The sequence below is a fragment of the Rhinatrema bivittatum genome, chromosome 4, assembly GCF_901001135.1.
Source record: "Rhinatrema bivittatum chromosome 4, aRhiBiv1.1, whole genome shotgun sequence".
Lineage (NCBI taxonomy): Eukaryota > Metazoa > Chordata > Amphibia > Gymnophiona > Rhinatrematidae > Rhinatrema > Rhinatrema bivittatum.
This window is the reverse complement of record NC_042618.1, coordinates 251,856,959-251,871,830: the sequence shown is the minus strand read 5'-3', so window position 1 is coordinate 251,871,830 and position 14,872 is coordinate 251,856,959. Positions and strand designations below refer to the sequence as shown.

The window sequence follows — 14,872 nt, the reverse complement described above, 5'->3', positions numbered from 1 at the left end:
TTCTGCCGGCGCTGGGGAAGTGCATAGAAAAGCAATAAAAACTGCTTTTCTGTGCACCCTCTGACTTAATATCATGGCGATATTAAGTCGGAGGTCCCAAAAGTTAAAAAAAAGTAAAAAAAAAATTGAAATAGGCCCGCAGGTTGAAAACCGGATGTTCAATTTTGCCGGCGTCCGGTTTCCGAACCCGTGGCTGTCAGCGGGCTTGAGAACCGACGCTGGCAAAATTGAGCGTCGGCTGTCAAACCCGCTGACACAGGAGAGTGTCCTGTGTGCGCGCTGGGAGAGGGCGCTTGCCCGCACTCCCGCGATTTTTACTGTATCGGCCCGACACAAAGTGGAGACATGATTTAAGGAAACCACTTATGTAGAGTGAGACAGGAGATAGAGAGTTAATGGTTTTGTATCTAATGCAAACAGCTCTCTTCTAGTGCTGAGTGCTGGAAAATGTTGCCAGCTGTTTAAGATTAGTATAGACTGAACATAAGTTTTATAGATACACTTTTAGTTTGGGACACACACATTTTAGAGACATGATGCATAGGACATTTTAACAATAAGGTTGGATCTTTAAAGGTATAAGTGTCCATAATTTTAGAATTATTTTTACACATTATAGTGGAATCACAGAAACATAGATTGGCCCTAGTCTTGCTGATAAGAATACCACCATGAAGCCTATGTTATACACTCCAGAACACTTATGGTTGTTAGTGCTATGTAGAGTTTATTGATTATACAAGTATAATTCTTAATTTAACCTAACATGTAGAAGACAATTATAAACTGTCCCTGACTAGTTAGTTGAATCAGAGTGGTGAAAGTTTATTTTTATGGAAACAAAGTAATAATCTATTTCCTCATAGGATTTGCATGTTGTGTTGCAGGGGCCTTTATTACAAAGGATTATTGTTTGCCTCATGTCCATTACTATATATGGAGCACTACTTAGATCAAGGGCTGAGAACTCATATAAAGGAGAGCACATATATGCTACAGTTTGTCACATGATATAATTTTTTTACTAAAGTAGTAAGAAACACTCATTTAATCTTCTTGCTAATATAACTTAAGTTATCGCTAAATCCACATTTTTCTTAATCTTTTGGGTGTTTCTTTTGATCCAAGAGACGGGGTAGAGTGTGTTAAGACTATTTTAGGGAGTTATTTTTAGATTCCCCGGAAGACACTGTACACGAAAGTGGGGTTAGTTATAGATCAAAATAGGCCCCAATAATTGATAAATGTGGAACAATATATGTACATTGCACATAGCTTAGTATAAGGAAGGCCTGAAATTGTAGCATGCTGTCACTTGTTTTTCTTACTAGACTGCACGGTACTAATGAGCTAAAAGATAAGAGCCAGGATGCTCTGTTCTTTCTATATTTGTTGTTCTAAGAGATGCGTCTGATGAAGGATTGTGTTTGAATCTTTGGGAGTCAGGTAGTACCAGGATCTTCAATTGGCATAGCTGCAGATAGTCTAGCTAATGTCAGAGCTATGGGTGCAAATCGAAACATCTAACTTGCAAACCCTAGAATAAAGCCAGGAAAATGATAATATAAGGAACTACAGTAACAGTGTTTTCTTTGAATGAGTCACAGACAAAGCAAACAGTTGGTTTGTGAAGTAGCATGGGATCTTCTTAGTGTTTGGGTAATTGTCAGGTTCTTGTGGCCTGGTTTGGCCTCTGTTGGAAACAGGATGCTGGGCTTGATGGACCCTTGGTCTGACCCAGCATGGCAATTTCTTATGTTCCAGAAATCGTAAGCCTTCCATTTTTCATGAATTTGCTATCTCATAGACTAGAAGGCCTATGGGGAAAGTAATTCCTGTACAGATTATTTTTCTTTATTTCTATCTGTGTTATTGCAATAACTGTCTTGATTAATCTATATAATACTTATGGTGATGCTGTTTGCTTATTGCTGATATTTACTATTGATATTGCTGCTTATACAATTTTCTACCAATTATTCATTATATTTAGTAAACTAAGTTTTGCTTTACAAGATTGTGTACAGGTTATTCTATGATGTAATATATAACCACCTTTTCATAGATGATGGTGGTCAAGAGAGACCTTAGTCATCTCGGAGAGGAAAGCTCCCGGGGTAGACTCCAGTCAACTGTGCCTTGTGCTTCCTTCTCTGAATCACTAAAATTCCTCTGCAGAGAGGGATGGTGTGCCCAATGGAGAGGGACTAGCTTTCACTGCTGGAGTTTGTGATAGGAGTTCCTGAAGGTAGAAGTGGGAGAGACTCCCCCTTGAAGGGTACAAATCCAACATCCAAGACAGGAAAAGTTGAAGGCTTCCCTCCTTGTTGCTGGCCATCAAAGAGGTAAAGAAAGACTTCACCAATTCTGTGATATGTTCCGCGGACTGCTGCATCCTCTGCACCAGAATTGGAGAAGACATCTTCCTCTGAGAGCCAGGGCCGGTGCATCCCAATAGGCAAACTAGGCGGTTGCTTAGGGTGCTAGCCATTAGGAGGCAATAAAGAGCAGCCATGTCGGGCTGCAGCGGGGCCCATCCCACTCACGGCTGAGAGGAGTAGAGACTTGGCAGGTCGCGAGCAGCACCCATCCTGCTCATGGCCAAGAAATGCAAACATTCAGCGGGCTGTGAGCAGCACCCATCCTGTTCACAGCCGAGACCTGGCAGGCTGCAAAAAGTGCCCATCCTGCTTATGGCCGAGAAAAGCAGACATTCCTGTCGAGAGAAGCAGAGTTTGGCGGGCCACAAGCAGCACTTCTGTTTGTGTGTGTATGTGAGTGAGAGGGATTGGTGTTAATGAAATGAGAGCAATGGTGTTAATGAAAGAGTGAGCTTGTGTGATGGTACATGTGTGAATTATATTCAGACAACAACCAAGGACAGAATTGCACAGGCTGGGTAAACAAAAAAGAGTGGGAGTAGCTTGCTTATTGTGGTGGTTACTACCCCGAATCAATTAAGCCTGATACTTAATTGTAGCGGGTCATACCCTGGACTTAATCTTCATAAACGAAAGCCTGAATCCTGTCTCATCCACGTCTTGCTCCCCTATCCCCTGGTCGGACCACAGGTTGATCTCTATAACTCTGAAGAACATCCAACCCACCCCCCAACGGAGACAAAAATCCATTGTCCAATTCAAGAAATTATGCAACCCCGACACCATTAGCACTCACCTATCAACAGCATTAAACAATCTTGACCTCTCAAACGCTGATTCAGCCACATCCTCCTGGATTAAGATAAGTAAGAAGATTGCAGACCTTACTTGCCCTTTAATTACCAAGGACACTCTTCCAAACTCGAACAACAGAAAACCCTGGTACACCCCACAACTTAAAACCCTCAAACAAGAACTTAGAAATAGGGAACTTCTATGGCGAAAAAATCCATCCCTATCTAACCAGGAAGCATACAAATCTCTCATGCACCACTACCGGATATCCATCCTACAGACTAAGAAGGATTTTTACTCACAGAAAATCCACCACTTCATCTTTGATCCTAAAGCTTTATTCACGCTAGTTTCATCTCTCACCAAAGCTCCCCCCCTTGACCATTCCAGATGATCAAGCTGCCAGCAAAGCCACAGAACTAGCAGCATACTTCAAGAAAAAAAATCACCGACCTAATCACACCTTTAAAGGCCAATAAAGGTCCTCTTCCTCCTCCCCCTTACTCCACACATATTCAACAAAACGCTAATCTGGAAAATTTCGATCTGACTTCCTCTTTAGAGATTGAAGCAGTCCTAAAAAAGATCAAACCTGCCTCACACACCACGGATGCAATCCCTTCCAACTTGCTCATCGCCATCCCTAAAACCGTCACCAAACCACTCGCCGACATCATCAACTGTTCATTAATACAAGGCTCAGTTCCAGACCCCTTGAAACTCGCAATTCTTAAACCACTTCTGAAAAAACCTAACCTATCTCCAGACGACCCCGCCAACTACCGACCTATTGCAAAACTCCTTCATCTCCAAAATCCTAGGAAAAATAGTAAACAAGCAACTGTCGGAGTACTTGGACGATAACAAAATCCTAGCACCTTCACAATTCGGCTTTCGCAAAGCACGAAACACCGAGACTCTATTAATTTCTTTAACAGACACCATACTAATGAATCTTGAAAAAAAACAAACCTGCCTACTCATACTCCTCGACCTATCAGCCGCCTTCGACATGGTAAATCATTCAATACTCTTGGAGCGACTATCCGACATCGGCAAAGGCACCGCTTTTAACTGGTTCAAGTCTTTTCTACAAAACAGATTTTACAAGGTCAGAGTCAACAATAATGAATCACACCCCGTCTGCTCTTCTCTGGGAGTCCCTCAAGGCTCCTCATTATCCCCGACTCTCTTCAACATCTATCTATTACCGCTATGCCAGCTCCTCTCCAAACTAAAACTAAATCATTACATTTACGCAGACGACATCCAAATACTCATCCCGGTAAAAGAATCCCTACAAAAAACCCTAGAATTCTGGAACAACTGCCTTATATCCATCAATAACCTGCTCTCAAGCTTTAATTTAATCCTCAATTCCAATAAAACGGAAATACTCCTCATCTCACAGGATGGCAACTATGCATTGACAAACCCGATCCCCACCAGTCAACCAACTTTTTCTTCTCAAGTAAGAAACCTCGGAGTCATCATGGACAATCAATTAAACCTAAAGAGATTTATCAATAATACTACTAAGGAGGGCTTTTTTAAATTACAAGTACTAAAACGACTCAGACCACTCCTCCACTTCCAAGACTACCGATCGGTACTTCAAACAATCATTTTCTCAAAAACAGATTACTGCAATTCTCTTTTACTCGGACTCCCAGCTAACACCATTAAACCCCTTCAAATGCTACAAAACGCCTCAGCCAGGATTCTAACTAAGACCAACAAAAGAGACCATATTACCCCTATCTTGAGGAACCTACATTGGCTCCCTATCAAGTTCAGAATCATTTACAAAGCACTAACGATCATTCACAAAACCATCCACAATCTCATTCCTCTGGAACTAAACATCCCACTACGACCACATCTACCCTCCAGATTGATAAGAGAAGCATATAGAGACACTCTTCTTGTCCCACACTCCAAAACCTCTCTAAGTAAACGAGCTATGTCCACAGCAGGTCCTGCACAATGGAACGCTCTTCCTCCAGAACTACGGTTGGAACAATGCCTGATCACGTTTAAAAAAAAGACTAAAAACTTGGCTATTCGAACAAGCATTCCATTTATATTAATGACGTTCCTCCATCACCTCCGTTACCATTCAACAAGCTAATCTTTCCAAATTATCTACTCAGACTATCCATCATTTAGCAACCCAACTCTACAGTCGATCTTGCCAAGCTTACTCAGTGTACTAGGACCTTAAATTAATTCCAATACAGACCTTGATCCTCAGCCAGACTAGACTTGGCTCAATCATTTTATTCTTTTCGTTAATCTTTCTTTTGTTTGCTCCCATTTTATCTTTTCCAAGTTCTATGCCCTGTTCAATGTAATCGCATTCTTTCATGCGTTTGTTTTTCCGTTATAATGTAAACAGAGATGATATGTAACTTCTTACATGAATCCCGGTATTTAAAAATGTTAACTAAATAAATAAATACTTCACTCGGAATACATATCCAGTGCAACTCACTGCTTCAACGGCGGGGTGGGGGGATGAAGAAAAGAGGATTTATATTCAGACAACACCCAACAAGGACTGAATTGCACAGGCTGGGTAAACAAATAAGAGTGGGAGTAGCTTGCTTATTGCGGTGGTTACTATCCCTAACCAATTAAGTTAGACACTTTACTTTGATGTGGCTCCAGCACTGCTCTCTGCATCAATGGCAGGGGGGAAGGAAATTGGAACCAAAAAGTTACCAATAAGGGCCAAGAGTAACAGATAAGTATGAGAAAAGTAAGTGTGAAAGCTTGCTGGGCAGACTGGATGGGCCATTTGGTCTTCTTCTGCCGTCATTTCTATGTTTCTATATAACCTAAGAGTGTGAAAGAAAGGGGGCCTGTCTGAGTGAATGAGGTTGGGGCCAGGGCCTATAATGGGGGTAGGAAGGGGCATGCACAAGGTTTGCCTAGGGTGCCTAATACCCTTGCACCAGCTCTGCTGAGATCAGTATAGGAACATCACCTTAATAATTCACTGAGTTCCAGGCAGAGAACTCTTCCTGAGCTAACTGAGTTAAGAGTCAAATGGACACCAAAGGCACGATGGAGCAGATAGTGTCTGCTGATGGGACTCTTGAGGGCCTGGAATCTGAGAAGAGATGAGATGGTGATAAAAGCAACAAAAAAGAAGAGGGCACATGTGACATGTCCCCACCAGAGCCAGGGTCACAACCAGCAACAATGGTTTTGACTGCTCTGCGCTGGGGACTCCTGAACCGCTGGTGCCAACTGGGCAGAATGGTTTTTCTTCTTTGGTGCTGAAAGGAAGATGAAGCTTGAGTCTGTGTATGGAACATGCTGGCTCCTGTGCTCGGTGCTTCCACACCTTGCTCAACCTCAGAGCTATGGCAGATCCTGAGTTTGGTGTTGTAGGAGGGGGAGCCTGCCAGAGGAGCCTTTGCTTGAATTGGCATGGTAGATGTCCAAGAAGGCCTCATATCCAAGAGGAAGAATGGCTCATCTCTTTATAGAGCTCCTCCATCTTCCAGGCCTGGTTCCACTGTAATCTAAGTGACATCCATCCACAATCACAGTAATTAGTCAAGCCGTCGTCTGGTCCCAATCATTTGTAGAAGATGTCAAGGCCATTGGTGATGGATTTCTTGTGGCCACAGATGCAGTCTTTGAAGCCATTGGGTATGGTCTTCTTGGAACCAACTAAATATGTTCCCTTTTTGTTTTTTTAAGCACTGAGAAGTGCTGTTGAGGGGCCAGAAAGATGTGTAAGTTTGGTGCCATTGATTAACACCTCCCATGTGTCATAGCTAATTCAGCCCTGTTTTTCAGTGAAGAAAAACTAACAGGTGTTTTGTTTTGTTTTTTAAACTGATGTGATCGGTGTTAAGAAGGCAATGGGGAAAACCAGTGTGCGCAGCAGTGTCTCCCAATTCTTGAGTTTTCAGGATATCCACCATGAACACTCAAGAGATCTGTCTGCATATATTTGGTTAATTTGGTTAGTTTAGTTATCCTAAAATCCAGACTTGCTTATGGTTTGCAAGGATGCAAGTGCATAGGGGAGGAATGACAAGCAGAAAAGGAAGTGAATTTTACCATTTTTCTGCATTCCTTCTGAGTTCTTCCTGTTCATTATTGCTCAGCACATAAATACTATATGTTATTGTACTCTGTCAATGGGATCCAAAAACCCCTCCCCAGTATACCCTAGTCCAGGGCATTTTATCCTTCAGCAGCCAGCAAGCTACCTAGGCCAGTTATTCTGTACAGGAGGCGAATCCCTTTGTCCAGATGCTACAATAGATGTTTCTGTTATACAAGCGATTTACAGAGTTCCTGCTTCATCTGGAGAAATAGCAGTTCAAGACCAGGTGCTGGAGAAAATAGTTTGCTTTTAAGTACCTGTGTCTAAATGGTCACATTCTGTTTTTATAAGTCCGCAAAACCAAGGCTGTTTGATCTGTAATGATTGTGTGCCCACTTGTGCTGAATTAGGCTTAATTCTTTAATAAGGATGACACAAGAAATCCATACACAAAAGACTTTGATCTTTGAAAAGGACTTCATTAATTCAACTAAAAGTGGTTGTTAATAGCAGACCATTAACTGTTTCTCAAAGTACAAAGATGTAAAGGCGAACATTTTCATAATAGGAAGAGATGGAAAAGGTCAAAAACCTGTCCTGTAATGGCATTTTTAATGACTGATATAAAAGATCAATTTATCTCATTCAGTTAATAACAGACATTGTGCAATTATCACAACTCATCATAATCAAGCATTCAACTCTCCCAGACAGCAAAACCACTGTCTGAGAGTTCTTAACTAGTAAGTTTATTTTTAAACACATTCAGCAAACAAAAAGCAAATGTTGCTTACCTGATGTAACAGGTGTTCTCACAGGACAGCAGGATGTTAGTCCTCACAAATGGGTGACATCGAGGATGGAGCCCACCACGGAAAACTTCTGTCAAAGTTTAAACAGAACTTTGACTGGCCCCTACTGGGCATGCCCAGCAAGGCACTGACCCTGCAGCCAGCAGGGGTCTCCCTTCAGTCTGATTTTCAAGCTACAGGCAGTGCCTAGAAAGTAAAAATAAAACGAACCCAACACCGCGGGGAGGCGGGCGGGTTTCGTGAGGACTAACATCCTGCTGTCCTGTGAGAACACCTGTTACATCAGGTAAGCAACATTTGCTTTCTCACAGGACAAGCAGGATGGTTGTCCTCACAAATGGGTGAGTACCGAGCTGAGGATGTCCCGACTTGCACCAAATGTACTCAACGGTGTGCAACAGGCACAACAACTGAGGAGAAATATGGGAAAGGGCATCCGCACCCTACCGGGTAGGTGGAAGGGTGTTGGTACATCAGGTTGGAAAAAGGTTACGCAAGACAGATTGGCCGAAGATGGAGTCCTGTCTTCCAGCCTTGTCCAAACAATAGTGGGCTGCAAAGGTATGGAGAGAACTCCAGGTTGCAGCTTTGCAGATGTCAGGAAGCGGCACCGATCGAAGGTGTGCCACTGACGTCGCCATGGCCCTCACAGAGTGTGCTTTAACACGGTCTTGAAAAGGAATGCCAGCTTGCTCATAGCAAAAAGAAATGCAGTCCGCCAACCAGGAAGAAAGAGCCTGCTTACCCACAGGTTGTCCTAACTTGTTAGGATGGAAAGAGACGAATAATTGAGTGCTCTTCCTGTGAGAAACTGTACGGTCTAGGTAAAAAGCTAGAGCCCGTTTACAGTCTAGGGTATGCAGGGTCTGCTCTCCAGAGTTGGAGTGGGGCCTGGGAAAAAAGATAGGTAGTACGATAGATTGATTGATATGAAACTCCGAAACTACCTTAGGTAAAAATTTAGGGTGAGTGCGGAGTACCGCCCGGTCCTGCAGGAGCTTAGTGTAAGGCGGATAGGTAACTAGGGCCTGTAATTCACTAACCCTGCGAGCTGAAGTAACAGCCAAAAGGAATAACACTTTCCAAGTGAGATATTTCAAGTCACAGGAGTGCAGAGGTTCGAAAGGAGGTTTCATTAGACGACCAAGAACCAGGTTAAGGTCCCAGGATGGGGCTGGAGGACGCAAGGGTGGCTTTAGATGGAGTAAGCCCTTAAGAAAGCGTGTTACTAGGGGTTGTACTGAAATAGGATTACCCCCAATACCCTTATGGAAGGCGGCTACCGCACTGACATGCATTCTGATAGAAGAGGTTTTAAGACCTGATTCAGAGAGATGCCATAAATAGTCCAAGAATTTGGAGATTGGACAGGAAAGGGGATCAAGGGACTGAGAAGTGCACCATGATGTGTACCTTTTCCATTTGTATGAGTAAGACTTTCTTGTGGAAGGCTTTCGTGAAGCTATCAGGACCCGAGAAACGGAATCTGAAAGGTTAAATGGTTGAAGGACTAACCTTTCAACATCCATGCCGTCAGGGACAAGGCTTGGAGGTTGGGATGGAGGAGGCATCCGTCGTTTTGAGTGAGCAGATGCGGGACCTTTCCCAGAGGAATGTGCCTGCGGATGGAGAGATCCTGGAGTATTGGAAACCATACTTGGCGTGGCCAGTAAGGTGCTATCAGGATCATGGTTCCTCCGTCCTGGCGTAGCTTCACGAGAGTCTTTGACACAAGAGGGAGTGGAGGGAATGCATAGAGCAGACCGGTTGTCCACTTGAGGGAGAATGCATCTCTCGGCCGAGAGTGCTGGCTCCGAATGAGAGAGCAGTAATCATCCACTTTGTGGTTCTGAGGGGACGCAAAGAGGTCTATGCGGGGAGAACCCCACTTGTGAAACAGAGAGGTCGCTACCAGAGGATCGAGTGACCACTCGTGTGGTTGGAAGACACGGCTCAGCTGGTCTGCCAATACATTGTCTACTCTCGGCAGGTAAGTGGCCCTGAGGTACATGGAGTGGGAGAGGGCTTCCGCCCAGATCTGCGCAGCTTCCTGACACAGAAGGAAGGAGCCTGTGCCTCCCTGCTTGTTTATGTACCACATGGCCACTTGGTTGTCCGTCTGGATTAAGATTATCTGATGAAATAGATGATCTTTGAAAGTTCGGAGCGCATAGTGGATTGCTCGAAGTTCCAGGAAATTGATCTGGTGTTCGGCTTCCTCTTTGGACCATAACCCTTGGGTTTGGAAGTCGTCCACATGGGCTCCCCAACCGATGTGAGAAGCGTCGGTGGTTAGGATTACTTGCGGATCCGGTGGAAGAAAAGGCAAGCCCTGAAGGAGGTTGACCTGAGTCGTCCACCAGGTTAAGGATAGGCGCAGCGCTTGTGTGACTGTGACTATGGAGGACAGAGGCTGAAAAGCTTGAATCCATTGGTGTCGTAGAGTCCATTGTGTTACTCTCATGGCTAGTCGGGTCATGGGAGTGACTTGAACCGAGGATGCCATGTGTCCTAGGAGAATGAGGAACTGGCGAGCCGTGGCAGTGTTCTGAGACTGGAGCTGGCGAGCCAGGGATATTAGGGTGTGGACCCTCTGAAGAGGAAGGTAAGCCTTTGCCTGTAAGGTGTCCAAGTCTGCCCCAATGAAGGATAAGGTTTGAGACGGGACTAAGCAAGATTTCTCGTAATTGACAAGAAACCCTAAGGAAAGGAGTGTTTGAATTGTCAATTTTAGGGAGGATTGAGCTATCTGTTGGGTGGAGGCCCTGATTAGCCAATCGTCCAGGTAGGGGTAGACGTGGACACCTTCCTTCCTTAGGAATGCTGCTACCACTACGAGACATTTGGTAAAGACTCGTGGGGCAGAAGCCAGACCGAAAGGTAGGACACGGTATTGATAATGGTCGTGGCCTACTAGAAACCGCAGATATTTGCGATGGGATTGTGTGATCGCAATGTGGGTATAAGCGTCCTTGAGGTCGAGAGAGCACAGCCAATCCCCTCTTTGTAGCAGAGGGAGCAGCGCGCCTAGGGTTACCATTTTGAACTTCTCTTTTTGAAGGTATTTGTTGAGGGCTCGAAGGTCCAAAATGGGACGTAGTCCCCCTGATTTCTTTGGTATTAGGAAGTATCTGGAATAGAATCCCTTGCCTCGTTGAGAGGGAGGAACGGGTTCTATAGCATTTGATTGCAGAAGAAGAGATACTTCCTGTTGTAATTGAGCCAAATGGGTGGATAGACTCCACGCTTGAAGAGGCGGGGAGTCTGCCGGAAGAGTTATGAAGTTGAGGTGGTAACCCTGTGCGATAATTGTTAGCACCCACTGATCTGAGGTGATCTGCAACCAAGGTTGTAGAAAATGGTACAGTCGACCTCCTATAGGGATGTCTGGAAGAGGGGTTTGGCATGTGTTCCCTACAGGGGAGTCAAAGGCCAGCCGCAGGCCCAGGAGGAGGGGCTACAGTAGGCCTTTGTTTCCTAGGCTGACGCGGCTGAGGCCTAGTAGAGGATCGAGCTGGACGAGGCCTGGCCGATGAAGGGTAGTAACGGCGTGGCCGAAAGAACGACTTCTTAGAGTCCTTCTTAAGTGGTTGTTTGGAGGAAACCTCAGACGGAACAGAAGAAAGTTGTTTTAACGTCTCGTGGTGATCTTTCAATTCAGCTACAATTTGCTGAATTTGTTCTCCAAACAAATTGTCCCCTAAGCAGGGTAAATCCGCTAAACGATCCTGGACCTCTGGGCGAAGGTTGGATGACTTTAACCAAGCCCAACGTCTGGCCGAAATGGCAGTAGCTGAAACCTTTGTGGAGGCATCGAAGATGTCATAAGCCGTTCTGATCTCGTGCTTCCCTGCTTCAAACCCTTTGTTAAGAAGGGCCTGAAGCTGTGGCTGGTATTGGTCAGGTAATGTGTCAGCAAAATCTTGCATCTGTTTAAGAATGGCTCTGTTATATTGCGTCATGTAGAGTTGATATGAGGCTATGCGAGAAATCAGCATAGCTCCATGGTACACTTTCCGTCCCACACTGTCCAGGAATTTATTGTCCTTGACCGGCGGAGTGGAGGAGTGTGGCTTTAGACGCTTGGCCTTTCTTTGTGCGGACTCAACCACAACAGAGCGATGATCCAGTTGAGGCTTTTGAAAGCCTGGTGCTGACTGGACGAGGTATGTGGAGTCAGCCTTCTTGTTAACTGGTGATACAGATGAAGGAGATTCCCAGTTTTTCTTTAAGAGATCGAGAAACACCTGGTGAATGGGGATGGAAGCGATGATTTTTGGAGCGTCCAAAAATTGAAGCAGTTCCATCATCTGGTGTCTGTCATCGGTCTCAGATTGCAGCTGAAAAGGTACAATTTCGGACATCTCCTTTACAAAATTAATAAAGGAGAGATCCTCTGGAGGAGATCTTTTTCTACTCTCTGTAGGAGAAGGCGGTGATGGTAAATCTGTGTCAGAAGATGTATCATCACCCCAGGTATCATAGGGATCACTTGGGGGTTGAAGCCCCGATGGACCTGGTTGAGGATCCGAAGGCATCGAAGGAAACCTTGGAGGAACCGGTGGTACAATCGATACTGGGAACGGCATCGAGGGTTTCGGTGCTGCCGATGGAGTCGGTGCCGGTCTTGGAACCGATGGAGCCAAAGGATAAATCGGTGGAGATATACGAGAAGGCACCGATGGGACCACCCCGGAAGGGGGAATCAGGAACGGTGTTTCTCCCGCCGATGAAAATCCAGTCGGAGACGATGGCGCTGTCGGTTCTACTGGAATCATCGATGGAAGGGCATGTACAAGTGCCTCCATACGTTGTAGTAGCGGTGCCAGCGCTTCCACCAAAGGTTCGGTGGTCGGTTCCTTCCTCGGTGGCGGAGTCGGTGCCGGGGTCGATGCCGGTGGCGGTGCCGGAATCGGTGCCGGAGACGGTGCCAATGGAGGTTGGAATCTTTGCATCGCTTTCTCGATGGCCTCCTGGACCAGCCGGTCCAGTTCAGCCCGGAGACCAGGGGTAACAATATCCGGCTCGACGGGAGAGGGAGGCTGAGGCAGAGCCGGAGGGACCACCGTAACCGGTGGGATCACGGCTCCCACACCCCGAGAGGGTGAGGGTTTCCTCGATGCCTGCGAACGAGACGTGGACGGTGCCAAGTCTGATCGAGGCCTCTTAGTCGGTGGTTCGGCCTGTTCAGAGGTCGGTGACTGTGGATCCTCGACAGGCCGAGACTTGTGCCGTCGATGGCGATGCTTGTCCTTCCGGTCTCCTCGCCCATCCGGGGAGGGGACAGGAGTCGACGGCCGAGAAGTCATCGATGGTGGACGGTCACCGGAGGGTTGACGATGGTGGTGCAACTTCGACGGTGCCGGTTCCGATGACGTCGATGCTATCGATGGCGTTGGGGTGGGTGCATGGAAGAGGAGCCCCATCTTCTCCATCCTGGCCTTGCGACCCTTAGGTGTCATTAAGGCACATTTGGTGCAAGTCAGGACATCATGCTCACTACCCAAACACAAAACACAAACCCTATGGGGGTCTGTGATTGACATAGTCCGGGTACAATCCGGACATCGACGGAACCCCGTTGCCATGGCTTAAGGGCAAATTTAGTCGAGGGCTCGGTAAGTGCCAACAGGCCTCGAGGGCCAAATTCGACGGTAGTCGAGGAAAAAAGGCAAAAAACTTACCGGTTTCCGCGAAGGTGACAAAAATTTGTCGAAGGGAGACCCCTGAGGGGCAAATTTTCTTCGGAAAGAAAAGTACCGAATTCCTGTCAGGAACGTGGTAAGGGAGCTCCTTTCACCGCGTGGCAACTGCTGCGCGGAAAAAAGAAGACTGAAGGGAGACCCCTGCTGGCTGCAGGGTCAGTGCCTTGCTGGGCATGCCCAGTAGGGGCCAGTCAAAGTTCTGTTTAAACTTTGACAGAAGTTTTCCGTGGTGGGCTCCATCCTCGATGTCACCCATTTGTGAGGACAACCATCCTGCTTGTCCTGTGAGAAATACATGAAAAAATTACCTTAAAGAACAAGTTTGTGTGTTAACATGAACTGTACTATATACAAAACATTTTAAAAATAATTTACCAGGGTACATTTTAAACCTGCCCTGCTTTGCTCTCTTTTAATGAAGGCCACCATGGATTTAGATTGTTTATAAGTCAAAACACAGGGAATTCTTGGTCAAGAACTTGTTATTCTCCTCTTCTACTATCAACCTACAGCCCTGAACTCAACCCCATGTTTTACAGACTAGTTCTTACCTTTCCACTGTCTGTCGCCACACAAGCGGCTCAGAGTCTTCCCTTGGAGCACAAAGCTAATCAACTATCTTCATGAAGAGTCAGCCAACAAACAAAGTATTAAAGAACTCACTGTATTGTCTATTACCCACAAATTTTGCATGCTTGAAACCATTTTATTTTGTGGTATTTTAAATACTGTGTGTTGCAAAGGATCAAATGGCAGGCCAGCTTTGGCTCTCAAACAAGCAGGTTAACAGTTCTAGTTGCTAATCAGACTGGAAGACTGATTTATGGAATAGCATTAGAATCCTTCCACACAGTAGGGAGAGCTACAGGACAGATATCACTCTCGCCATTAAATGGCCAAATTTCTCAACTGTTTCTGGTGGAGGGATTTAAAATGTAAAATATGTTCTAAAACCTAGGTCACACAAACATTACTGTTATAAAACAGCTTGATACATCAACAACATTTTTTATTTATCACTGCTGCACACTGCATGGAATACTAGATTTTCTGCAAGCATTGTAGTTTAGATAACATAAGTAAAGACTCGATTTATATGTGAAGATTTGG

The 14,872-nt window shown here is 45.4% G+C and overlaps 1 protein-coding gene across 1 annotated transcript in view; it reads right to left on the bottom strand.

Annotated features, from left to right (window-relative positions):
• The window catches only part of FGD4 (FYVE, RhoGEF and PH domain containing 4), a 494,296-nt gene that overhangs the window by 100,066 nt on the left and 379,358 nt on the right, over positions 1-14,872 (bottom strand).